The sequence below is a fragment of the Arachis hypogaea genome, chromosome 12 (assembly GCF_003086295.3).
Source record: "Arachis hypogaea cultivar Tifrunner chromosome 12, arahy.Tifrunner.gnm2.J5K5, whole genome shotgun sequence".
Taxonomy (NCBI): Eukaryota; Viridiplantae; Streptophyta; class Magnoliopsida; order Fabales; family Fabaceae; genus Arachis; species Arachis hypogaea.
The window spans coordinates 50,207,674-50,234,422 of NC_092047.1; the positions used below are offsets into that span (position 1 = coordinate 50,207,674).

The 26,749-nt window shown below is 36.9% G+C and overlaps 1 long non-coding RNA gene across 5 annotated transcripts; it reads right to left on the reverse strand.

The window, feature by feature from the left end:
• Positions 1-2,983: 2,983 nt before the first annotated feature.
• Positions 2,984-26,420, reverse strand: LOC112727379 (uncharacterized). Of its 5 annotated transcripts, none has more exons than XR_011868490.1 (5): positions 25,605-26,409; positions 25,276-25,468; positions 19,724-20,480; positions 19,392-19,619; positions 2,984-3,652 (listed from the first exon to the last, which is right to left on the reverse strand). It is a non-coding gene; the product is annotated as an uncharacterized lncRNA (long non-coding RNA). The 5 variants fall into 5 exon arrangements; XR_011868491.1 differs by lacking the exon at positions 2,984-3,652 and adding an exon at positions 12,972-13,959; XR_003165733.2 differs by lacking the exon at positions 2,984-3,652 and adding an exon at positions 16,243-16,454 and having other exon boundaries at positions 19,392-19,511.
• Positions 26,421-26,749: the final 329 nt, after the last annotated feature.

A 26,749-nucleotide genomic window follows, 5' to 3' on the forward strand; every position in this document is an offset into this window, starting at 1 on the left:
AAACACCATATGGACAAGTAAATGAAGTTTTCTCCTGGTCCTTGGGGTCTACAATAATTTGGTTGTAGCCCGAATACCCATCTAGGAAGCAATAGTACTCATGTCCTACCAATCTTTCAAGCATCTGGTCCATGAAAGGTAAGGGAAAGTGGTCCTTCCGGGTGGCTTCATTAAGTTTCCGGTAGTCAATGCACATACGCCATCCGGTCACTGTCCTTGTGGGTATCAATTCATTCTTCTCATTTGCCACAACATTGATCCCTCCCTTCTTCGGGACTACTTACACCAGGCTTATCCAAGGGCTGTCTGAGATAGGGTATATCACCCCTGCTTGCCATAGTTTCAATACTTCTTTCTGAACCACTTCATTCATAGTTGGGTTCAGCCTCCTTTGTTGTTGTCTTGAAGGTTTGGCATCTTCTTCAAGCAAGATCTTATGCATACACATTCAAAGACTAATCCATTTTAAATCTGCAAGTGTCTAGCCTATGGCATCCTTGTGTTGTCTCAGCACTTGGATGAGCTCTTCTTCTTGTTCCTTACTCAGACTTGAATCTATGATCACTGGTTAGGTGTTGTCAGCATCCAGATATGCATACTTCAAGCTGGGTGGTAGTGCTTTCAGTTCCAGTTTTGGTGGCTCTGCATCTTTGTTGCTTGTAATGGTTGGCATGATTGAGTTTCTCATGGTTGCTTGTGGTGATTCTCCATCTGGTGCTTGTTCCAGCTCAATGGTGTCTCGACTTTGTTCTTCTTCCAAGACTTCTTGAACTATTTGTTCCATGGTGTCTACCAGCATGCATTCTCCTATGGATTCCTTGGGGTAACTCATTGCTTTGAAGACATTGAAGACCATTTTCTCTTCATGCAACCTCAAGACTAGTTCCCCTTTTTGCACATTGATGATGGCTCCAGCAGTAGCTAGGAATGGTCTTCCTATGATAATCGAGGTGTTGACCTCTTCTTCCATGTCCAGCACAACAAAATCAGCAAGAAAGATGAACTCTCCTACTTTCACTAGCAGGTCTTCCACCACTCCATGTGGAAACTTAAATGTTCTGTCAGCCAATTGGAGTGCCATTCTTGTTGGCTTGGCCTCCTCAATCTTCATCCTTCTCATCATGGTCATAGACATAAGATTTATGCTAGCTCCCAAATCACACAAAGCCTTCTCAATGGTGATGTCTCCTATGATGCAGGGAATTTGGAAACTCCCTGGGTCCTTTAGCTTTTGAGGCAGCTTCTTCTGTATGATGGCGCTGCATTCTTCAGTCAATATTATGGTTTCTTTTGCTTCCCAGTTCCTCTTTTTGGTTATAAGCTCCTTCAAAAATTTAGCATAGAATGGCATTTGTTCTAATGCCTCAGCAAATTGTATGTTTATTTGGAGCCTCTTGAAGATCTCTAGGAACTTAGAAAACTAGCCATCCTTCCCATCTTTTCTCAGTCTTTGTGGGTATGGTGCCTTTGGCACATAAGGCTTCAAGACTAGTTTTGGTGGAGGTGGAGCAGGGATTTCTTCTTCATCTTTGTTCCCATGCTTTGCTGTAACTTCTTCATGTTTGTCTTTACTTGGGGTTCCTTCTTCTACAACCTTTCCACTTCTTAGAGTAATGGCTTTGCATTCCCCCCTTGGGTTGGCCATAGTATCACTAGGAAATGTGTGTGTGGGAAGTGGGATTTTCTTGGATAAAATCACCACTTGTGCTTTCAACTTTGAGATTGCTGCGCCTTGATTTTTCATATTTGACTTGTATTCCTCTTGATTAGCATCTATCCTTCTGTCAGTTTGTGCTTGTCTGTCCATGAGAGTGGAGACTGATCCTGTAATTTGTAAGGATAGTTGTGCTATTGCAGCTTCTATCTTCTCAAAGTTGCTCTTGATTTCACATGGTTGCATAGTTGAGGATGGTACATCTTGGTTGAGGTTGTTGTGTGTGGGCTGGTTACTATGGTATGATGTGTTTTGTGAGTTATGGTAGGGTCTATGGTTCCCTGTTTGATGGTTGGGGTTGTGGTTGAAATGCTGATTTGATGAATAAGGCTTGTTGTGGTCTTGGTTGTGGTTTTGTTGATCTCCCCACTGGTATGCGAAATTGTTACTCTGAGGTTGCAAAATTTGTTGTCCGTTCTCTCCCTGGCAATGGCGCCAATAACTGGTGCACAATACCATGGTCCAAACATAACTTCACAACTTCGCACAACTAACCAGCAAGTGCATTGGGTCGTCCAAGTAATAAAACCTTACGTGAGTAAGGGTCGATCCCACGGAGATTGTTGGTATGAAGCAAGCTATGGTCATCTTGTTAATCTCAATCAGGCGGATATCAAATGGTTATGGAGTTTTTGAATAATAATAATAAATAAACAGAAAATAAAGATAGAAATACTTATGTAATTCATTGGTGAGAATTTCAGATAAGCGTATAGAGATGCTTTCGTTCCTCTGAATCTCTGTTTTCCCGCTGTCTTCATCCAATCAGTCTTACTCCTTTCTATGGCAAGCTTTCTGTAAGGGCATCACCGTTGTCAATGGCTACATCCCATCCTCTCTGTGAAAATGGTCCAAATGCTCTGTCACGGCATGGCTAATCATCTGGAGGTTCTCGATCATACTGGAATAGGATTTACTATCCTTTTGCGTCTGTCACTACGCCCAGCACTCGCGAGTTTGAATTTCGTTACAGCCATTCCTTTCCAGATCCTTCTCGGAATACCACAGACAAGGTTTAGACTTTCCGGATCTCAGGAATGGCCATCCATGGGTTCTTACTTATACCATGAAGATACTAATAACTCGGACTCGGTCCCCTGTATTAGATATCTAAGAGATACTCATTCTAGCTTAGTTGCATGTAGAACGGAAGTGTTTGTTAGGCACACGTTCATAAGTGAGAATGATGATGAGCGTCGCGTCACATAATCATCACATTCATCATGTTCTTGGGTGTGAATGGATATCTTAGAAGCGGAATAAGTTGAATTGAATAGAAAATAGTAGTACTTTGCATTAAATCATGAGGAATAGCAGAGCTCCACACCTTAATCTATGGAGTGCAGAAACTCTACCGTTTGAAAATACATAAGTGATAATGGTCCAGGCATATGGCCGAATGGCCAGCCCCCATGAAAGTCTAAGATAGCATAAAAATGATCAAAGATGATCTGAAGATGTAAATACAATAGTAAAAAGTCCTATTTATACTAAACTAGTTACTAGGGTTTACAGAAGTAAGTAATTGATGCATAAATCCACTTCCGGGGCCCACTTGGTGTGTGCTTGGGCTGAGTTTGAAGTTTACACGTGCAGAGGCTTCTTCTGGAGTTGAACGCCAAGTTGTAACGTGGTTTTGGCGTTCAACTCTGGTTCGTGACGTGTTTCTGGCGTTTAACTCTAGACTACAGCATAGAACTGGCGTTCAACGCCCATTTGCGTCATCTAAACTCGGCCAAAGTAATGACTATTATATATTTCTGGAAAGCCCTGGATGTCTACTTTCCAACGCAATTGAAAGCGCGCCATTTTGAGTTTTGTAGCTCCGGAGAATCCACTTTGAGTGCAGGGAGGTCAGAATCCAACAGCATCAGCAGTCCTTCTTCAACCTCTGAATCTGATTTTTGCTCATGTCCCTCAATTTCAGCCAGAAAATACCTGAAATCACAGAAAAACACACAAACTCATAGTAAAGTCCAGAAATGTGAATTTAACATAAAAACTAATAAAAATATCCCTAAAAGTAACTAGATCCTACTAAAAATATACTAAAAATAATGCCAAAAAGCGTATAAATTATCCGCTCATCACAACACCAAACTTAAATTGTTGCTTGTCCCCAAGCAACTGAAAATCAAATAGGATAAAAAGAAGATAATATACTATAAATTCCAAAATATCAATGAAACATAGCTCCAATCAGATGAGCAGGACTTGTAGCTTTTTGCCTCTTGAATAATTTTGGAATCTCACTTTATCCATTGAGGTTCAGAATGATTGGCATCTATAGGAACTCAGAGTTTAGATAGTGTTATTGATTCTCCTAGTTCAGTATGTTGATTCTTGAACACAGCTACTTTATGAGTCTTGGCCGTGGCCCTAAGTACTTTGTTTTCCAATATTACCACCGGATACATAAATGCCACAAACACATAATTGGGTGAACTTTTTCAGATTGTGACTCAGCTTTGCTAAAGTCCCCAATTAGAGGTGTCCAGGGTTCTTAAGCACACTCTTCTTTTGCTTTGGACCTTGACTTTAACCGCTCAGTCTCAAGTTTTCACTTGACACCTTCACGCCACAAGCACATGGTTAGGGACAGCTTGGTTTAGCTGCTTAGGCCAGGATTTTATTCCTTTAGGCCCTCCTATCCACTGATGCTCAAAGCCTTGGGATCCTTTTTATTTACCCTTGCCTTTTGGTTTTAAGGGTTATTGGCTTTTTGCTCTTGCCTTTTGGTTTTAAGAGCTTTTTGGCTTTTTCACTTTTTTTTTTTTGCCATTTTTTTCTTTCTTTTTTTTTTTCTGCAAGCTTTTGTATTCACTGCTTTTTCTTGCTTCAAGAATCATTTTTATGATTTTTCAGATTATTAAATAACATGTCTCCTGTTCATCATTCTTTCAAGAGCCAACATATTTAACATTCTAAAACATCAACTTCAAAAGACATATGCACTGTTCAAGCATTCATTCAGAAAACAAAAAGTATAGTCTCCACATCAAAATAATTAAACTATGTTCAAGGATAAATTCGAAACTCATGTACTTCTTGTTCTTTTGAATTAAAACATTTTTCATTTAAGAGAGGTGATAGATTCATAGGACATTCATAACTTTAAGACAAAGTTACTAAATACTAATGATCATGTAATAAGACACTAACATAGATAAGCACTTAACATGAAAAAAACGAAAAATAGAAAATTTGAGAACAAGGAATGAGTCCACCTTAGTGATGGTGGCATTTTCTTCTTGAGGAACCAATGATGTCCTTGAGCTCTTCTATGTCTCTTCCTTGTCTTTGTTACTCCTCCCTCATAGCTCTTTGATCTTCTCTAATTTCATGGAGGATGATTGAGTGCTCTTGATGTTCCACCCTTAGTTGTCCCATGTTGGAACTTAATTCTCCTAGGGAGGTGTTGATTTGCTCCCAGAAATTCTATGGAGGAAGGTGCATCCTTTGAGGTATCTCAGGGATTTCTTGATGATGAGCTTCTTCATGTGTTTCTTGAGCTCCATGAGTGGGCTCTCTTGTTTGCTCCATCCTTTTCTTAGTGATGGGCTTCTCTTCCTCAATGGGAATGTCTCTTTCTATGAAAGCTCCAGCTGAGTAACATAGATGGCAAATAAGATGAGGGAAAGCTAGCCTTGCCAAGGGGGAGGGCTTTTCAGCTATTTTGTAGAGTTCAAGGGAGATGACTTCATGAACTTCTACTTCCTCTCCAATCATGATGCTATAAATCATGATGACTCGATCCACAGTAACTTCAGATCGGTTGCTAGTGGGAATGATAGAGCGTTGGATGAACTCCAACCATCCTCTAGCCACAGGCTTGAGGTCCAGTCTTCTAAGTTGAACCGGTTTGCCTTTTGAGTCAATCTTCCATTGAGCTCCTTCCACACTTATGTCCATGAGGACTTGGTCCAACCTTTGATCAAAGTTGACCCTTCTAGTGTAGGGGCGTGCATCTCCTTGCATCATAGGCAAGTTAAATGCCACCCTCACATTTTCCGGACTAAAATCTAAGTATTTTCCCCGAACCATGGTGAGATAATTCTTTGGGTTCGGGTTCTTACTTTGATCATGGTTCCTAGTGATCCATGCATTAGCATAGAACTATTGAACCATTAGAATTCTGACTTGTTGGATGGGTTTTGTTAGAACTTCCCAACCTCTTCTTTGGATTTCATGTCGGATTTCCAGATACTCATTTCTCTTGAGTTTGAAAGGGACCTCGGGGATCACCTTCTTCTTGGCCACAACATCATAGAAGTGGTCTTGATGGGCTTTGGAGATGAATCTTTCCATCTCCCATGACTCGGAGGTGGAAGCTTTTGTCTTCCCTTTCCCTTTTCTAGAGGATTCTCCGGTCTTAGGTGCCATGGTAATGGAAAAACAAAAAGCTTTATGCTTTTACCACACCAAACTTAGAATATTGCTCGCCCTCGAGCAAGAAAAGAAAGAATAGATGAAGAAGAAGAAGAAATGGAGGAGAGGGAGAGAGAGATGTGTTTCGGCCAAGAAGAGGAGGAGGGGGTTGTGTTGTGTGAAATTGAAGAAGAATGGAGGGGTTTATATAGTGAAGGGAGAGGGGTTAGGTTCGGCCATTTAGAGTGGGTTTGGGTGGGAAAGTGATTTTGAATTTTGAAGGTAGGTGGGGTGTATGAAGTAGGTTTATGGGGAAGAGTGGGTGGATGTGAGTGGTGAATAGGTAATAGGAAAGAGAGCTTCAGGTGATTGGTGAAGGGTTTTGGGGAAGGGTGTTAAGAGAGGATGAACATTGAGAAGACGGAAGAGTATGAGTAGAGGTAGGTGGGGATCCTGTGGGGTCCACAGATGCTGAGATGATCCTGTGGGGTCCACAGATCCTGAGGTGTCAAGGAATTACATCCCTACACCAATTAGGCATGTAAAATGCCTTTGCATGTAATTCTGGCATTTAAACGCTGAATTGATGCTTGTTCTGGGCGTTCAGTGCCCATCTGCAGCATGTTTCTGGCGTTGAATGCCAGTTCTATGCTTGTTTCTGGCGTTCAGCGCCAGCTTTCCTCAGTGTGCATTCCCGGCGTCTGAACGCCAGGATGCTGCTTGTTTTGGACGATCAACGCCAGATCCATACTCTGTTCTGGCGTTGAACGCCAGCCAGATGCTCCTTACTGGCATTTAAACGCCAGTAAGTCCTTCCTCCAGGGTGTGATTTTTCTTCTGCTGTTTTTGATTCTGTTTTTGATTTTTCTATTTATTTTGTGACTCCACATGATCATGAACCTAATTAAACATGAAAAAACAACAAAAATAAAAATAAAATTAGATAAATAAAAATTGGGTTGCCTCCCAACAAGCGCTTCTTTAATGTCAATACCTTGACAGTGGGCTCTCATGGAGCCTCACAGATGTTCAGAGTATTGTTGAGACTCCTCAACACCAAACTTAGAGTTTGGATATGGTAGTTCAACACCAAACCTAGAGTTTGGTTGTGGCCTCCCAACACCAAACTTAGAGTTTGACTGTGGGGGCTCTGGTTGACTCTGTACTGAGAGAAGCTTGCTGTGCCTCTTTTCCATGTTTACAGAAGGATGTCCTTGAGTTTTAAACTCAAGGGAGTCCTCATTCAATTGAAAGACTAGTATAGAGATTCCTTTGTGTGAGTAGAAGAAGAAAAGAATGTAATGTAAGGAAAGAGAAGGGAGGAGAATCCAAACACAAGGGTGAGGATAGCAAATATATGAGATGAGGAGAAGTATAAGTAAGTAATTAAATAAATAGAAGAAGATGAGAGGGAGGAGTTTTCGAAAATAATTTTGAAAAATAGTTAATGATTTTTGAAAATTAAGATAAAATTAAAATTAAAATTAAAAATTGAAACAATTAATTAATTAAAAAGAATTTTTGAAAAAGAGGGAGGTATTTTCGAAAATTAGAGAGGGGTAGTTAGTTAGGTAGTTTTGAAAAAGATAAGAAACAAACAAAAAGTCAATTAGTTAGTTAAAACAAATTTTGAAAATCAATTTTTAAAAGATAAGAAGATAAGAAGTTAGAAAAGATATTTGAAAAAGATAAGATATAAAGATATTTTTGAAAAGATATGGTTGAAATTAGTTTTGAAAAAGATTTGATTTTTAAAATCACAATTAATGACTTGATTCACAAGAAATCACAAGATATGATTCTAGAACTTAAAGTTTGAATCTTTCTTAACAAGTAAGTAACAAACTTGAAATTTTTGAATCAAAACATTAATTTTTGATGATATTTTCGAAAATATGATATAAAATTAAGAAAAAGATTTTTGAAAAATATTTTTAAAATTTTCGAAAATGAATAAGAAAAATGAAAAGATTTGATTTTTCAAAATGATTTTGAAAAAGATAAGATTTTCAAATTGAAAATTTGATTTGACTCATAAGAAATAACTAAATTTTAAAAATTTTTGAAAAAGTCAACTCAAATTTTCGAATTTATGAGAAGAAAAGGGAAAGATATTTTTTTATTTTTGAATTTTTAATGATGAGAGAGAAAAACATGAAAAAGACTCATAACATAAAAATTATGAATCAAAACACACAATGCATGCAAGAACACTATGAATGTCAAGATGAACACCAAGAACACCTTGAATGTCAAGATGAACATCAAGAACTTATTTTTGAAAAATTTTCAAGAAAAGAAAACATGCAAGACACCAAACTTAGAAATTTTTCATGTATAGACACTATGAATGCAAGAATGCATATGAAAAACAAGAAAAGACACAAAACAAGAAAATATGAAGATCAAACAAGAAGACTGGCCAAGAACAACTTGAAGATCATGAAGAACACTATGAATGCATGAATTTTCGAAAAATGCATAAAAATTTTAGAAAAAAATGCAATTGACACCACACTTAAGAATTGACTCAAGACTCAAACAAGAAACACAAAATATTTTTTTTGATTTTTATGATTTTATAAAATTTTTTTGGATTTTTGTATATTTTTTTCGAAAAACATATAGGAAAAAGAAAATAAGAAATTCAAAAATTTTTAATAAGAATTCCAGGAATCTTTCAATGTTAGCCTAAAGCTCCAATCCAAGGGTTAGACATGGCTTAATAGCCAGCCAAGCTTTAGTATGATATTACATGCATTGAAGTGATTAGTTGAATCCTCAGTCCAAAGGAATTTGGACATGGCTTTACAGCCAGCCAGGATTCAACAAATCATCATGAAACACTAGAATTCATTCTTAAAAATTCTGAAATAATTTTCAAAAACAAAAGAAAATTATATATATATATATATATATTTGAAAGATTTTTTAAAACAATTTTTTTGTGAAAAGAAAACGAAAAATAAGTTACCTAATTTGAGCAACAAGATGAACCGTCAGTTGTCCAAACTCGAACAACTCCCGACAACGGCGCCAAAAACTTGTGCACAATACCATGGTCCAAACATAACTTCACAACTTCGCACAACTAACCAGCAAGTGCACTGGGTCGTCCAAGTAATAAAACCTTACGTGAGTAAGGGTCGATCCCACGGAGATTGTTGGTATGAAGCAAGCTATGGTCATCTTGTTAATCTCAGTCAGGAGGATATCAAATGGTTATGGAGTTTTCGAATAATAATAATAAATAAACAGAAAATAAAGATAGAAATACTTATATAATTCATTGGTGAGAATTTCAGATAAGCGTATAGAGATGCTTTCGTTCCTCTGAATCTCTGCTTTCCCGCTGTTTTCATCCAATCAGTCTTACTCCTTTCTATGGCAAGCTTTCTGTAAGGGCATCACCGTTGTCAATGGCTACATCCCATCCTCTCTGTGAAAATGGTCCAAATGCTCTGTCACGGCATGGCTAATCATCTGGAGGTTCTCGATCATACTGGAATAGGATTTACTATCCTTTTGCGTCTGTCACTACGCCCAGCACTCGCGAGTTTGAAGTTCGTCACAGCCATTCCTTCCCAGATCCTTCTCGGAATACCACAGACAAGGTTTAGACTTTCCGGATCACAGGAATGGCCATCCATGGGTTCTAACTTATACCACGAAGATACTAATAACTCGGACTCGGTCCCCTGTATTAGATATATAAGAGATACTCATTCTAGCTTGGTTGCATGTATAACGGAAGTGTTTGTTAGGCACGTGTTCATAAGTGAGAATGATGATGAGCGTCACATAATCATCACATTCATCATGTTCTTGGGTGCGAATGGATATCTTAGAAGCGGAATAAGTTGAATTGAATAGAAAATAGTAGTACTTTGCATTAAATCATGAGGAATAGCAGAGCTCCACACCTTAATCTATGGAGTGCAGAAACTCTACCGTTTGAAAATACATAAGTGATAATGGTCCAGGCATATGGCCGAATGGCCAGCCCCCATGAAAGTCTAAGATAGCATAAAAATGATCAAAGATGATCCGAAGATGTAAATACAATAGTAAAAAGTCCTATTTATACTAAACTAGTTACTAGGGTTTACAGAAGTAAGTAATTGATGCATAAATCCACTTCCGGGGCCCACTTAGTGTGTGCTTGGGCTGAGCTTGAAGTTTACAGGTGCAGAGGCTTCTTCTGGAGTTGAACGCCAAGTTGTAACATGTTTTTGGCGTTCAACTCTGGTTCGTGACGTGTTTCTGGCGTTTAACTCCAGGCTGCAGCGTAGAACTGGCATTCAATGCCCTTTTGCGTCGTCTAAACTTGGCCAAAGTAATGATTATTATATATTGCTAGAAAGCCCTAGATGTCTACTTTCCAACGCAATTGGAAGCGCGCCATTTTGAGTTCTGTAGCTCCAGAGAATCCACTTTGAGTGCAGGGAGGTCAGAATCCAATAGTATCAGCAGTCCTTCTTCAATCTCTGAATCTGATTTTTGCTCAAGTCCCTCAATTTCAGCCAGAAAATACCTGAAATCACAGAAAAATACACAAACTCATAGTAAAGTCCAGAAATGTAAATTTAACATAAAAACTAATAAAAATATCCCTAAAAGTAACTAGATCCTACTAAAAACATACTAAAAACAATGCCAAAAAGCGTATAAATTATCCGCTCATCACCCACCCAAAGTTTTGGTGATTCTTCCAACCTAGGTTGTATGTCTTAGAGTGTGGGTCATATGGTGGTCTGGATGAATTGTTCATATAATTTGCTTGTTCCCAGTCACCTTCAGATCCTGGTGCATTCCCTTCTTGTTGGGGCGTTTGGTCCTGAATAACCTAGGCTTGGTTAGCCTCCATCCTTTTTGTTAGAGCTGCTATTTGAGCTGCAATTGCTTTGTTCTGAGCTAACAAAGCGTCTACAGTGTTGAGCTCTAGCACTCCCTTTTTCTGAGTCCTTTCTGAAGCATAGAAATACTCATTTCAGCTACAGTTTCAATGACATCTATGGCCTCTTCAATGGTTTTCTTCTTGTTGAGTGAGCCTCCTGAAGAATGATCCATAGCCTTCTTTGCTTCATAGGATAGTCCCTCATAAAAGATGTGTAGTTGTACCCATTCATTGAACATTTCTGGTGGGCATCTTCTTGTCAGATCTTTGAATCTTTCCCAAGCCTCATAGAGTGTTTCTCTATCTTGTTGTCTGAAAGTTTGTACCTCAGCTCTCAGCCTAATGATTCTTTATGGAGGGTAAAATCTTGCAAGGAATCTGTTCATGACCTCCTCCCATGTGGTTAGGCTATCTTTGGGGAATGATTCCAAGAATGTCGGGGGTGTACCTCGTTGAACTTTACAAGAGTAGTTTATAGATGTCGGGGTGTACCTCGTTGGACTTTACAGTATCACATATCCTCAAGAATGTGCTGAGATGTTGGTTAGGGTCTTCTTGGGCACTTCCTCCATATGAGCAATTGTTCTGAACGAGTGTGATGAGCTGAGGTTTCAGCTCAAAATTGTTGGCATGAATTGTTGGCTTTAAGATGCTGCTGCCATAATTTCCTGGATTTGGGTTGATGTAGGAGCCTAAGACTCTCCTCTCTTGCCCATCATGATTTACTGGACCTTCTCTGGCATGGTTGTGAGCTTCTTCTTCATGATGGTTCTCCATGTTCTCTTCCATATTTGTTGCAAAATACTCCTCCTCTTCCTCAGCGCCAATAACTCTTTTCTCTCTTGCTTCCCTCTTTAGTCTAAGGAAGGTCCTCTCAGGTTCAGAATCAAAGGAAGTTGAAGCCCCGCTTCTTCTACCTGTCATACAACTAGCAAGGCAAAACAAGAGAAGAAAGAAAGAAAAAAATGGAATAAGGAAGTTACTTTTGTTAGAGTGAATGTTAGTGTGAGTGGTGCAATTACTCAAACAGTTAGAAGAGTGAAAATGCGAATGATAAAACAATCAAAGAAGAAAGAGATAGAACTCAAAATAAAAGAAAATAAAAATGCTAAACAAGATAAAATAACAAGGAATTTAAATTGCTTAATCTAGCTCTCCAATTGATTTAATCACTGTCAAATTTAAGCCAATCCCCGGCAACGGCGCCATAAAATTTGATGACCGGAATTCACACCCCATTATAAAATGAGTGATGAATCCGTTCTTTGGCAAGCGCACCAAATATCGTCAAGTAATAACCTACTAGGAGTGGGGTCGAATCCCACAGAGATTAACGGATTAAGGCAAACTATAGTTAATTAATTATCCTAGTTAGACGATTCAATTTTGAAGTGATAAGCAACAAGGAAATGTAAATGACATGAAAGTAAAGGAAAGCAATAAAGTGCAAGAAAGTAAATAGCAAAGAAAGTAAAGTACAAGAAAGTAAAGTGCTGGAAATGTAAAGTGCAGAAAAGTAAATAACTATAAAGTAAATAAAAGAAAGAAAGATAAAATAAACATTGGGATCAAGAGATATTGCATTCTCCGGATTAATTGATTTCATCTCATTTTCAATCATGCAACTCATTGACCTCTTGGCAATCATGATTGATTGAGCCCCAATCCCTTGGTGACTCAATCTCTCAAATCTTGATCAATAGCCAATTCCTTGGTCTAATTGCTCATGAGAAGAGATGAAGCTTGTTCCCTAATTATACCACATACTTTCCTAGGTTCAAGTAGAGGGAGAATTATATGTCACCATATCCAAACACCAAAACCCAAATCCTATTCAAGTGTAAGAAAGAATTTCAAGCATGGTTCTATGTTTCCTCTTCCAAGGTTCCCATAAAACCCAATTACATTCAATCTCTTTTCCAAGATAATTGAATGCTATCATGAAGAACGAAATTCTTTCTAGTAAATCAAAGAGAGATGAAGAGAAGAAGAAGAATAAAAACAATCAATCCATTGAAAAACAATAGACCTCTCTTTCCCAATAGAAAGAGTTAGTAATTCATAACTAAATTATTTACAAAGTAAGTAAGAAAAGAGAAGAAATTGATGGTGAATAGAGAGGGTCCGAAGACTTCCCCCAATCCAGCCATGACTCATTCTATGAAACTAAGGCCTTTATATAGGCTCTCCTAATTACAAACTTAAATGAAATTAAAAGCAAATTAAAATGAAATAAAAATAAACCATTCTAGATGCTTCTTGTGGCCTTGATTAATTGATGAGTGTGTCTTGAATGAGTTGGAGTGGGCTTGATTGAAGGTTGGAGGCTGCAGGAAGAAGTTGGCATGTGGTTTCAAGTGCCACTCCATTGTTGGGGGTGAGGAGCTCTGCTGTGTCTCGATGAATTAATGCAATTATTTCTGTTTTCTATTCAAACACGCTTGTTTCTATCTAAGATGTTCATTTGCACTTCAATATGATGGATGTGATGATCCGTGACACTCATCACCATTCTCAACCTATGAACGCGTGCCGAACAACCACCTCCGTTCGACCTTCGATTGAATGAGTATCTCTTGGATTCCTTAATTAGAATCTTCGTGGTATAAGCTAGAATCCATTGGCAGCATTCTTGAGAATCCGGAAAGTCTAAACCTTGTCTGTGGTATACTGAGTAGGATTCAGGGATTGAATGACTGTGACAAGCTTCAAACTCACAAGGGTTGGGCGTAGTGACAGACGCAAAAGGATCAATGGATCCTATTCCAGCATGAGTGAGAACCGACAGATGATTAGCCGTGTGGTGACAATGCATTTGGACCATTTTCACTAAGAGGACGGATGGTAGCCATTGACAACGGTGATCCACCAACACACAGCTTGCCATAGGAGGAACCTTGCGTGCGTGAAGAAGATGACAGTAAGAAAGCAGAGATTCAGAAGACAAAGCATCTCCAAAACTCCAACATATTCTCCATTACTGCATAACAAGTATTTAATTCATGCTCTTTCATTTTTCGCAATCCAAACTGATAATTATAATTGATATCCTGACTAAGAATTACAAGATAACCATAGATTACTTCAAGCCAACAATCTCCGTGGGATTCGACCCTTACTCACGTAAGGTATTACTTGGACGACCCAGTGCACTTGCTGGTTAGTGGTACGAGTTGTGAAATGTGTGATTTACAATTCGTGCACCAAGTTTTTGGCGCCGTTGCCAGGGATTGTTTGAGTTTGGACAACTGATGGTTTATTTTGTTGCTTAGATTAGGAAATTTTTTCTTTTTTTTTTGGTTTAGAGTCTTCTATCATTGTTTTTGGTTGAATTTTTTTAAATTCTTATTTTCTCTTTTTAAATTTTTCAAAAATTTTTACAAACTAATAATTGAGTTTTCCTGTTTGAGTTTAGTTTCATATTTTAAGTTTGGTGTCAATTGCATGTTTTTATTTTCTTTTAAATTTTCGAATTTATATTCATTGTTCTTTCTTAATCTTTAAGTTGTTCTTGTTTATTTTCCTTGTTTGATCTTTAGTTTTTCTTGTTTTGTGATTTTTCTTGTTTTTCTAGTGCTTTTTCAAAATATCAGTTTTCAAAAAAAATTTTATAAATTAAATACCTTATTAAAACACTTTAAATTTATAACTCAATTCGCTAGAGCGTTGTGTTTATGTTTCTGGTAATTAGGAATTTTTCTTTTAAAACTTTTTCAAAAATAATTTTTCTTTGATTAAATCTGGTGCCAAACTTTTAAGTTTGGTGTTCTCTTGTTATTTTTCTTTAATTTTCGAAAAGTTATTCTTAGTTTTCTAAAAGTTTTAAGTTTGGTGTTCCCTTTTATGTTCTTGAATCTTTGAATCTTGTTCTTGTGAGTCTTCAAGGTGTTCTTGAGTCTTCTTTGTATTTTGATCTTAAAATTTTTAAGTTTGGTGTTCCTTGGTGTTTTCCCTCCAAAATTTTTGAAAATAAAGAGCATTGGATCTAAAAATTTAAGTTTTGTGTTTTTTTATTGTTTTTTTCTTTCCTCATTGAATTCAAAAATATCTTTTCCCTTTATTTTAACTGATTTTCGAAAATTACCTTTAAAAATTCAGATTTTTATTTTAAAAATCAAATCTTTTCAAAATTCAAAATCTTATTCAAAAATCATATTCAAAAATTTTCAAATCTTTTCAAATAATTAGTCAATTCAACATTCAAATTTCTTTTTATTTTCTTTTTTTTAATTTTTGTAATCTATATTTTATTTTCTAATTATTTTACTTTATTTTATTTTATTTTTTTGGTTATTTTTAATTAAATAAAAGAAAAACAAAAAAAATAAAAACATATTTTACTTGTAATTCACATCATCTCCTTTTCTCCATCATGGATCAAAGTGGAAATGAACAGTCCAGAAGGACTCTGGAGTCATATGCTAACCCCACTACTGCTGCATATGGGAGTAGTATCTGTATACCCTCCATAAAAGCAGGCAGTTTTGAGCTAAATCCTCAGCTCATTGTCATGGTGCAGCAAAACTATTGAAAAGGCTCAAGAGCTTATTGATATAGTTGTCAAAAACCAGCATCTGTACATAAGTAATGGGTCCTCCATAAAAGAAGAAGCCAAAGCAGTATCTACTGAACTTGGTCCTCCAGAACAAGTTGCTGAACTCAATCAACAATTGTGCTTTCTAACAAAATAGCTAGTAGAATTCAAGGAGATGCTACAAGACACTAAAAATGCTAATAAAAATATGGAGGCACAGTTGAATCAGACAAAACAGCAGTTATCAAAGCAGATAACAGAAGAGTGCAAGGCATTTCAATTAAGAAGTGGGAAAACATTAAATACCTCACTTCAGAGTAGCAGAAAGCCAAGGAAAGTACAACTGACAGAGGATGAGCAAAATATCATCCAAAATCCCTCTGAGGACAGTAAGAGCCCAGAGAGGAATGATTCTGGCGCTCAAATGCCAGAAAAGGATGGAGAGCTTGTGTTAAACTCCCAACCCATGCTCAGTTCTGGTGTTCAAACGCCACAAACAAGCAAGGAGTCGGCGTTAAACGCCCAAAGGAAGCTCAACTCTGGCGTCCAATGTAACGACCCAACTTCCAATACGTCATGATCGTACCAAAAGTAAGGCGTTACTGACCTGTTTTCCTTATTAACTATTTACTATTAAGCCTTTAGTTCGATATCGCGATTCAATTTTAGTAAAAATACTAGAAATTTTTGTTTTTTATTAATTGAAATCATATAGCAAACATCACCAAGTAATAATAATCACATAGTTATTAATAATAGTAATATTATACAAAAGAATTTAAATAAAATTCAGGTACAACTCCTATCCCTCTGCATAAAATAAAACCTTAAGCAGTAAGGGCGAGGGAATTCTATGAAAGAAACTCAAGTCATAACTTTAACTCGTAAATAAATTCTAGAATCGCCCGCAGCTTCAAAATGAATCTTCAAAACCTGGGTCACTGAAAGGGTGGAAGATTTTGGGGTGAGAACAAACCACACGTTCTCAGTAGGGAATGGGAATGCCATAAAAGTAATGATTAACATGCAAATAATTAACATACTCAAGAAAACTATATTTTTATCAAACTTTTTTTTTTTTTGAAAATACTTTTGGTTTTACTTTGGCTAATTAAATTACCTCCTTCAAAATCTCTAAACTCAAACAAATTCTAAATATGAAACTAGTCACATTAACCATCTATCAGTCACATAATTAATTCTCAATCAAAACATCAATTCTTAATCAATTTAATACATTCACAAACTAATAGTACAAGCAAGAGATTCAGTTCAACATACAAACAAGTCACAGCAAGACAAACAGCACAATCACAGGGAAGTACAATGTGCAAACACAACCAAATGCAAATGCGCAAACAAGGATGATGCATGTCTAGCTCTAGTGCAGGTAATGAGCTCATTTGTCAGTTACATACCCGCTCCCGACGTTACCCGGAGTCCTTTGACCAGGTAAGGCTTCCCTGTTGGCAATGCCCCTCGCAAGAGTCCTTTGACTTGTGAGGCAAACCACTGCAAGAGTCCTTTGACTTACAGGAGCACACACACACACACACACTGTAAGAGTCCTTTGACTTACAAGAGTATATGCCAGTTGTGTTTTCTCGATACCTCTGTAAGAGTCCTCTGACTTACAGAATAGCATTATAGCTAAGTATCCCAGGGAAGCACTCTCAGTGGTCGTACCACCATCTATCTGACTGCCTTCACGCAGCAGATCATCACATAATCATCCTCATTATCATCATTCATTATCATTCTCTTTATTCATCATCACATTCTTATGCAATATCTTTCATTCTAGTTCTCTATCAAAGACTCAAGAAAATCATTTATTTTTAAATTCATTAAACACTTTTCAAAACATAATCTTTCATTAGAAGTAATCAAATAAAACTCTTTCTATATTGAATCAAATTTAAAACATAATTTCTTTCTTAAATAATTCAAGTTCGAAACATAAACCCTTCCTTAGTAATTCAAATTCAAAATATTATAATTCTTTTCTTAACTAAATAAAATTGTTTTCATAATAAATTCAGCTCATACATAATACTTTAATCAATAGATAAAACTTAAATAACATAACCTTCCAAATTCAAACCTTCTAAAATAACTTTTCAAATAAAACTTCAAATTTTATAAAATTTCGGCAGCACCTCCCCTAAAACTCGGACTTAGCCACCCTTACGGGTTCCCTCTTTCTCAACAAATCTCCCCCTTTCCTCAACAATTACCAAATAAGAGGTTCTCAAATCAGTCAGAAAATTCACAATTTACAATAGCCAACAGTTCAGTCATAACCCACAATTCCCACATAACCCATCAATTCAACTTTCACCTCATCAATTCGTAACTAACTTTCATTTATCATAAGATTCTTTCAAAATTAAACTCAATAAACTAGTATTCCATGAAACTTGGTGTTGAGGTAATTTGGTCACAATAAAAACTTGTACCATCTCTCTTAAAATTCTGTTATTGTTTCCTAAGAAAATGCAGAAAAACAGCAGCAAGTAGTAAGTTTGATAAATTCCTTAAAAATCCAGTTTTCACCCAATGCCTTTCAAAATTCACGACATCAAACAAGACTCTTTTAGCTTTTTATTGAATCAAATTCCAGATTAATACCATGTCATATGAAAAAGTTATGAAGTGAGAAACACAGCCAGGCCTTTTAGAATTCGGTTTCCAAAAATCCAGTGAGTTATCCATACTCTTTTCAACATATCTATTTGGTTAAATAGGATATTGACATGAAATTTAAAATGAAGATTGTGGACACAGGAAGCTTGAAAATGCCGTTAGTTTCAGCTCAAATACTTACCAGAATTGAAAGTTAAGTTAGTTGGAAGTTGGTGCTTCTGCAGTAAAGAAACAGAATTTTCTGCAGAAACCATCAATCTTCAAAAATTCATTTCTCCCAAAATACTCATCAATAAATTCTGAATTTTTTATGAGATGCTCAAAACACAGTAAAGTTTCATGCAAAAATAGTTTCATTCTAGTATATGACCTGGGATGCTCCCAGAAATTGATTCTTTCTACTGTCATGTATGCAGAAATTCTGCCTTAAGCATTTTCAACAACCTTACTTATCAAAAACCACATTTGAACTTATAACCCTTCCAAAATCATACGTTTAACCTCTTTCCAATTATTCAAAATTGTCTTCATTGCCAACACAGCCCATGAACCCAGAATCAATAATTCACACGATGTCAAGTACTTAAGCATCATCAAACCTTTTCTTTTCTACACTATGCCAAGCATAATTTTCCATATACACTCATCATCATTCAAACACACAATAACTCATCAATTCACACCAGCAAGCTCAGCAACAAAAGTAACACCATTTATTCTATCCCTTACAACATTCAGTACGCACAATCATCAAATCAATCACCAACTACAGTTATAATTCAACTCAATTCCATCCATATCAGAGAAAACAATATCAATTACAACTTCAAACACTCACAACAAAGCCCAAAGACATTCGCAGCGTTAACCTGAATTCAATAATTCAATGGAAGCACTAACACATCATCAAACTCACTCCAAATTTCACAACCTCAACCATCATCACAATAATCCCAAACCAAACACAAATCTAACTCAGTTCATCAATTAACATTACGACAACTTTTCAATACTTAACTCATCAAATTTCAATTTAACAAGTATTATCAAATGAATCACCATTCACAGCCACATTTAATTCCAGTCACAGCTCAAAATATTCACAACTAACAAATTTCAAATGCATTTCAGGTCATTCATGACAATTAAGAAATTCTAAACCATTGTTAACCATTTGCACTTATTCAAATAACTTGGTGGGCATTCTAAATTAAAAACGTTAAATCCCCTACCTCAATATCGAAACTCGCAAAAATCACTAAACACAGCTGCTCCATTAGCAGTTTCCAGCACCTATTTCCACGGCAGCAACAATGACAAGGTTAAATGCCTCCTCTCCTCTCCTCTCCGATCTGGGATTCCAGAAGTAGCAGCCATTTTCAAACAGAGCCAGCAGCGATGTGAGGTGGCCACGGTAGCAAGCAAAAACCATGAATTCAAATCGGATAAAAGTATCAATTCTGGAAGTTTAGGAAAAAATCAAATTGGAACAAAGCAAGGCTAATAAAATGGCAGTGGAATAAACAAAAACATCAAGTGAAGATTCAGAACACAAATGTCTTACAACATTTAGAAGGTAGTAACAGAACGAAGAAGCAGCGGTAGCAGTACGGACGACTGCAATAGCAAGCTCAGGTGGTGGCAGGGCAACTTCCTCCTTCCTCACATGGCAGCGACGGTGACATCTACGGTGACGACGGCGATGGCAGCAATGCTATTTTCCTCTCTGGCGGTTGCGTTTTCTCTGCAGGCTCCCTCTCACTCTTCGGGTTCTTCCCAAGCGATGGTGGTGGCTTCCCTCGACGGCGACAGCGACATGGCGGCGCGGTGGTTCGGCGACGGCGCTACAGCCCTTGTCAAGCTTTGGCGTCATCAACGGTGATGCCTCTCAGTACCATCGCGTTCTGTCTGGCGATGGCCAAGCCTCCTTCCCAGCGACGGCGTTCGGGCTCCCTTCCTCACCGGCGGCTCTGATGGCATTAGCAAGGCAGAGCAACAGCGGTAAACCCTAGTGGCAGCAGCGATGGTCAGCGGTGCTCCTTGGACGACTACGCGTGCGATGGGTCCAACGGCGGTGACAGCAACGCGGGCTCCACAGAGGTCGCGGTGGCTGGACTTCGCAGCGCTGCAACTCGCGTGGATAGCGACGACGGTGACGGCGAAGAACCCCCAGCGGCGGCTCTGGCGACTGAACGGTGGCTGCGTGGCGACGGTGTCTCCCTTCTCTCCTTCCTTGGATCACACTCTGATTTCCTATCTCTCCCTGTCTAATTCCGTTTCTACGTTAGGTTTAGGAAGGGGGTGGGGGCTGCGGTCAGAAGCTGGGGAAAGGGAAAAATTAGGGTTAGGTTTCTTAATTTAGGAATTTAGGTTTCTGAGTTTGATTTGGGAATTTAGGAATTAGGGATTTTATAAAGTAATATGGATAGATATGAATAGATATTTTGATAAAATTGAATAGTAGAGTAATTTTAAAATCAAATATACTCTATTAAAAATATTTAGGAATATTATTTATCAACATATTGCTAAGTTCAATCAATCATTTCTAATTTAAAATATAAAATGAACATATTAATCATATAATTATAAAATATAGTTCAAACTCAATATTAATCATTCAAATTAAATGATATAACTTCTCATTATTTTTCTATCACTAGACTTTAATTTCAATTCATAAAATCATTAATTATAATAAAAATTGTACATAAATATTAATTGATGTAAACTTAAAGTATTTATAAAAATTAATCTAATCATTTCTAATAAATTAATTTCTAAGAGTTCAAATTAATAACATAATTCATTCAAAATAGAATTTATTTAAATTAAATTATACAATTTTTCTTATTTTTCAATTATCAAAATTATAATTTCAATTATACCAAATATCTAATAAAAATTATATAAAATTTCTAATTAATTTAAACTTCAATTATTATGAAACTCCATTTAATTACCTTTAGTAAAATAATTTCCTTAAAATAAAATTATCAACAAATAAAATAAATCACAAATAACTAATTATTTAATTTTCAAAAACTAGGGTTGTTACATTCTACCCACCTTAAAAAAATTTTCGCCCTCGAAAATTGCTAGAATAAAATAAATCCGAACTTAAATCAAATAAAATAGAATATATGAAAGAAGCATAGGCATTTCTCAAGAATGAATATTCAAAAAGTTACGTAAGACATCAGATTCATAGGCAAGCAAAGGTATACAAGAATGACAAGGTATGGTTGGAAAACAATCAAATCACATTCTAAGGAGGAAATTCAAACCAGAGAATTCCAATGAAAGCAACGAAGAAAAGGATGGCACGAGTTCATGTGGCACGAGTAAAGATTATACGTCGAATCAAAGCTAACTTCATAACCTCTAACGCTTCCAAACCCCGTTAATCGCATCACTTATAACTTCTATTTCGTCTATGATAACCCATTAGTGTTCCCATATACATAAATCATTAGTATTAAGTTGGCCAGACCTAATACCATGAGGAATGCAATGGTAAACTAATAGCGTTAATCATCAGACAGTCATGCAAATAAAACACAAACTCTTGTTACCAGAACAAGTCACAAAGCATGACAGATACTCAGAGTATGCAATGAAGCATAGTCAGTCCTTTCCCAAGGCTCTAACAGGAACGAACTGCTCTGATACCATATTGTAACGACCCAACTTCCAATACGTCATGATCGTACCAAAAGTAAGACGTTACTGACCTGTTTTCCTTATTAACTATTTACTATTAAGCCTTTAGTTTGATATCGCGATTCAATTTTAGTAAAAATACCAGAAATTTTTGTTTGTATTAATTGAAATCATATAGCAAACATCACCAAGTAATAATAATCACATAGTTATTAATAATAGTAATATTATACAAAAGAATTTAAATAAAATTCAGGTACAACTCCTATCCCTCTGCATAAAATAAAACCTTAAGCAGTAAGGGCGAGGGAATTCTATGAAAGAAACTCAAGTCATAACTTTAACTCGTAAATAAATTCTAGAATCGCCCGCAGCTTCAAACTGAATCCTCAAAACCTGTGTCACTGAAAGGGTGGAAGATTTTGGGGTGAGAACAAACCACACGTTCTCAGTAGGGAATAGGAATGCCGTAAAAGTAATGATTAACATGCAAATAATTAACATACTCAAGGAAACTATATTTTTATCAAACTTTTTTTTTTTTTTTGAAAATACTTTTGGTTTTACTTTGGCTAATTAAATTACCTCCTTCAAAATCTCTAAACTCAAACAAATTCTAAATATGAAACTAGTCACATTAACCATCTATCAGTCACATAATTAATTCTCAATCAAAACATCAATTCTTAATCAATTTAATACATTCACAAACTAATAGTACAAGCAAGAGATTCAGTTCAACATACAAACAAGTCACAGCAAGACAAACAGCACAATCACAGGGAAGTACAATGTGCAAACCCAACCAAATGCAAATGCGCAAACAAGGATGATGCATGTCTAGCCCTAGTGCAGGTAATGAGCTCATTTGTCGGTTACATACCCGCTCCCGACGTTACCCGGAGTCCTTTGACCAGGTAAGGCTTCCCTGTTGGCAATGCCCCTCGCAAGAGTCCATTGACTTGTGAGGCAAACCACTGCAAGAGTCCTTTGACTTGCAGGGCGGCACTAGCAACCCACTACAAGAGTCCTTTGACTTGCATGGCAGAGCTAGTTAACTTATATCTGCCCAACACACTCACTGTAAGAGTCCTTTGACTTACAGGAGCACGCACACACACACTCACTGTAAGAGTCCTTTGATTTACAAGAGTATATGCCAGTTGTGTTTTCTCGATACCTCTGTAAGAGTCCTCTGACTTACAGAATAGCATTATAGCTAAGTATCTCAGGGAAGCACTCTCAGTGGTCGTACCACCATCTATCTGACTGCCTTCACGCAGCAGATCATCACATAATCATCCTCATTATCATCATTCATTATCATTCTCTTTATTCATCATCACATTCACATTCTTATGCAATATCTTTCATTCTAGTTCTCTATCAAAGACTCAAGAAAATCATTTATTTTTAAATTCATTAAACACTTTTCAAAACATAACCTTTCATTAGAAGTAATCAAATAAAACTCTTTCTATATTGAATCAAATTTAAAACATAATTTCTTTCTTAAATAATTCAAGTTCGAAACATAAACCCTTCCTTAGAAATTCAAATTCAAAATATTATAATTCTTTTCTTAACTAAATAAAATTGTTTTCATAATAAATTCAGCTCATACATAATACTTTAATCAATAGATAAAACTTAAATAACATAACCTTCCAAATTCAAACCTTCTAAAATAACTTTTCAAATAAAACTTCAAATTTTATAAAATTTCGGCAGCACCTCCCCTAAAACTCGGACTTAGCCACCCTTTCGGGTTCCCTCTTTCTCAACAAATCTCCCCCTTTCCTCAACAATTACCAAATAAGAGGTTCTCAAATCAGTCAGAAAATTCACAATTTACAATAGCCAACAGTTCAGTCATAACCCACAATTCCCACATAACCGATCAATTCAACTTTCACCTCATCAATTTGTAACTAACTTTCATTTATCATAGGATTCTTTCAAAATTAAACTCAATAAACTAGTATTCCAAGAAACTTGGTGTTGAGGTAATTTGGTCACAATAAAAACTAGTACCATCTCTTTTAAAATTCTGTTATTGTTTCCTAAGAAAATACAGAAAAACAGCAGCAAGTAGTAAGTTTGATAAATTCCTTAAAAATCCAGTTTTCACCCAATGCCTTTCAAAAGTCACGACCTCAAACAAGACACTTTTAGCTTTTTATTGAATCAAATTCCAGATTAATACCATGTCATATGGAAAAATTATGAAGTGAGAAACACAGCCAGGCCTTTTAGAATTCGGTTTCCAAAAATCCAGTGAGTTATCCATACTCTTTTCAACATATCTACTTGGTTAAATAGGATATTGACATGAAATTTAAAATGAAGATTGTGGACACAGGAAGCTTGAAAATGCCGTTGGTTTCAGCTCAAATACTTACCAGAATTGAAAGTTAAGTGAGTTGGAAGTTGGTGCTTCTGCAGTAAAGAAACAGAATTTTCTGCAGAAACCATCAATCTTCAAAAATTCATTTCTCCCAAAATACTTATCAATAAATTCTGAATTTTTTATGAGATGCTCAAAACACAGTAAAGTTTCATGCAAAAATAGTTTCATTCTAGTATATGACCTGGGATGCTCCCAGAAATTGATTCTTTCTACTGTCATGTATGCAGAAATTCTGCCTTAAGCATTTTCAACAACCTTACTTATCAAAAACCACATTTGAACTTATAACCCTTCCAAAATCATACGTTTAACCTCTTTCCAGTTATTCAAAATTGTCTTCATTGCCAACACAGCCCAAGAACCCAGAATCAATAATTCACACGATGTCAAGTACTTAAGCATCATCAAACCTTTTCTTTTCTACACTATGCCAAGCATAATTTTCCATATACACTCATCATCATTCAAACACACAATAACTCGTCAATTCACACCAGCAAGCTCAGCAACAAAAGTAACACCATTTATTCTATCTCTTACAACATTCAGTACGCACAATCATCAAATCAATCACCAACTACAGTTATAATTCAACTCAATTCCATCCATATCAGAGAAAACAATATCAATTACAACTTCAAACACTCACAACAAAGCCCAAAGACATTCGCAGCCTTAACCTGAATTCAATAATCCAATGGAAGCACTAACACATCATCAAACTCACTCCAAATTTCACAACCTCAACCATCATCACAATAATCCCAAACCAAACACAAATCTAACTCAGTTCATCAATTAACATTACGACAACTTTTCAATACTTAACTCATCAAATTTCAATTTAACAAGTATTATCAAATGAATCACCATTCACAGCCACATTTAATTCCAGTCACAGCTCAAAATATTCACAACTAACAAATTTCAAATGCATTTCAGGTCATTCATGACAATTAAGAAATTCTAAACCATTGTTAACCATTTGCACTTATTCAAATAACTTGGTGGGCATTCTAAATTAAAAACGTTAAATCCCCTACCTCAATATCGAAACTCGCAAAAATCACTAAACACAGCTGCTCCATTAGCAGTTTCCAGCACCTATTTCCACGGCAGCAACAATGTCAAGGTTAAACGCCTCCTCTCATCTCCTCTCCGATCTGGGATTCCAGAAGTAGCAGCCATTTTCAAACAGAGCCAGCGATGTGAGGTGGCCACGGTAGCAAGCAAAAACTATGAATTCAAATCGGATAAAAGTAACAATTCTGGAAGTTTAGGACAAAATCAAATTGGAACAAAGCAAGGCTAATAAAATGGCAGTGGAATAAACAAAAACATCAAGTGAAGATTCAGAACACAAATGTCTTACAACAATTAGAAAGTAGTAACAGAACGAAGAAGCAGCGGTAGCAGTACGGACGAATGCAATAGCAAGCTCAGGTGGTGGCAGGGCAACTTCTTCCTTCCTCACATGGCAGCGACGGTGACATCTACGGTGACGACGGCGATGGCAGCAATGCTATTTTCCTCTCTGGCGGTTGCGTTTTCTCTGCAGTCTCCCTCTCACTCTTCGGGTTCTTCCCAAGCGATGGTGGTGGCTTCCCTCGACGGCGACAGCGACATGGCGGCGCGGTGGTTCGGCGACGGCGCCCTTGTCAAGCTTTGGCGTCATCAACGGTGATGCCTCTCAGTACCATCGCGTTCTGTCTGGCGACGGCCAAGCCTCCTTCCCAGCGACGGCGTTCGGGCTCCCTTCCTCACCGGCGGCTCTGATGGCATTAGCAAGGCAGAGCAACGGCGGTAAACCCTAGTGGCAGCAGCGATGGTCAGCGGTGCTCCTTGGACGACTACGCGTGCGATGGGTCCAACGGCGGTGACAGCAATGCGGGCTCCACGGAGGTCGCGGTGGCTGGACTTCGCAGCGCTGCAACTCGCGTGGATAGCGACGACGGTGACGGCGAAGAACCCCCAGCGGTGGCTCTGGCGACTGAACGGTGGCTGCGTGGCGACGGTGTCTCCCTCCTCTCCTTCCTTGGATCACACTCTGATTTCCTATCTCTCCCTGTCTAATTCCGTTTCTACGTTAGGTTTAGGAAGGGGGTGGGGGCTGCGGTCTGGGGAAAGGGAAAAATTAGGGTTAGGTTTCTTAATTTAGGGATTTAGGTTTCTAGTTTAATTTGGGAATTTAGGAATTAGGGATTTTATAAAGTAATATGGATAGATATGAATAGATATTTTGATAAAATTGAATAGTAGAGTAATTTTAGAATCAAATATACTCTATTAAAAATATTTAGGAACATTATTTATCAACATATTGCTAAGTTCAATCAATCATTTGTAATTTAGAATATAAAATGAACATATTAATCATATAATTACAAAATATAGTTCAAACTCAATATTAATCATTCAAATTAAATGATATAACTTCTCATTATTTTTCTATCACTAGACTTTAATTTCAATTCATAAAATCATTAATTATAATAAAAATTGTACATAAATATTAAT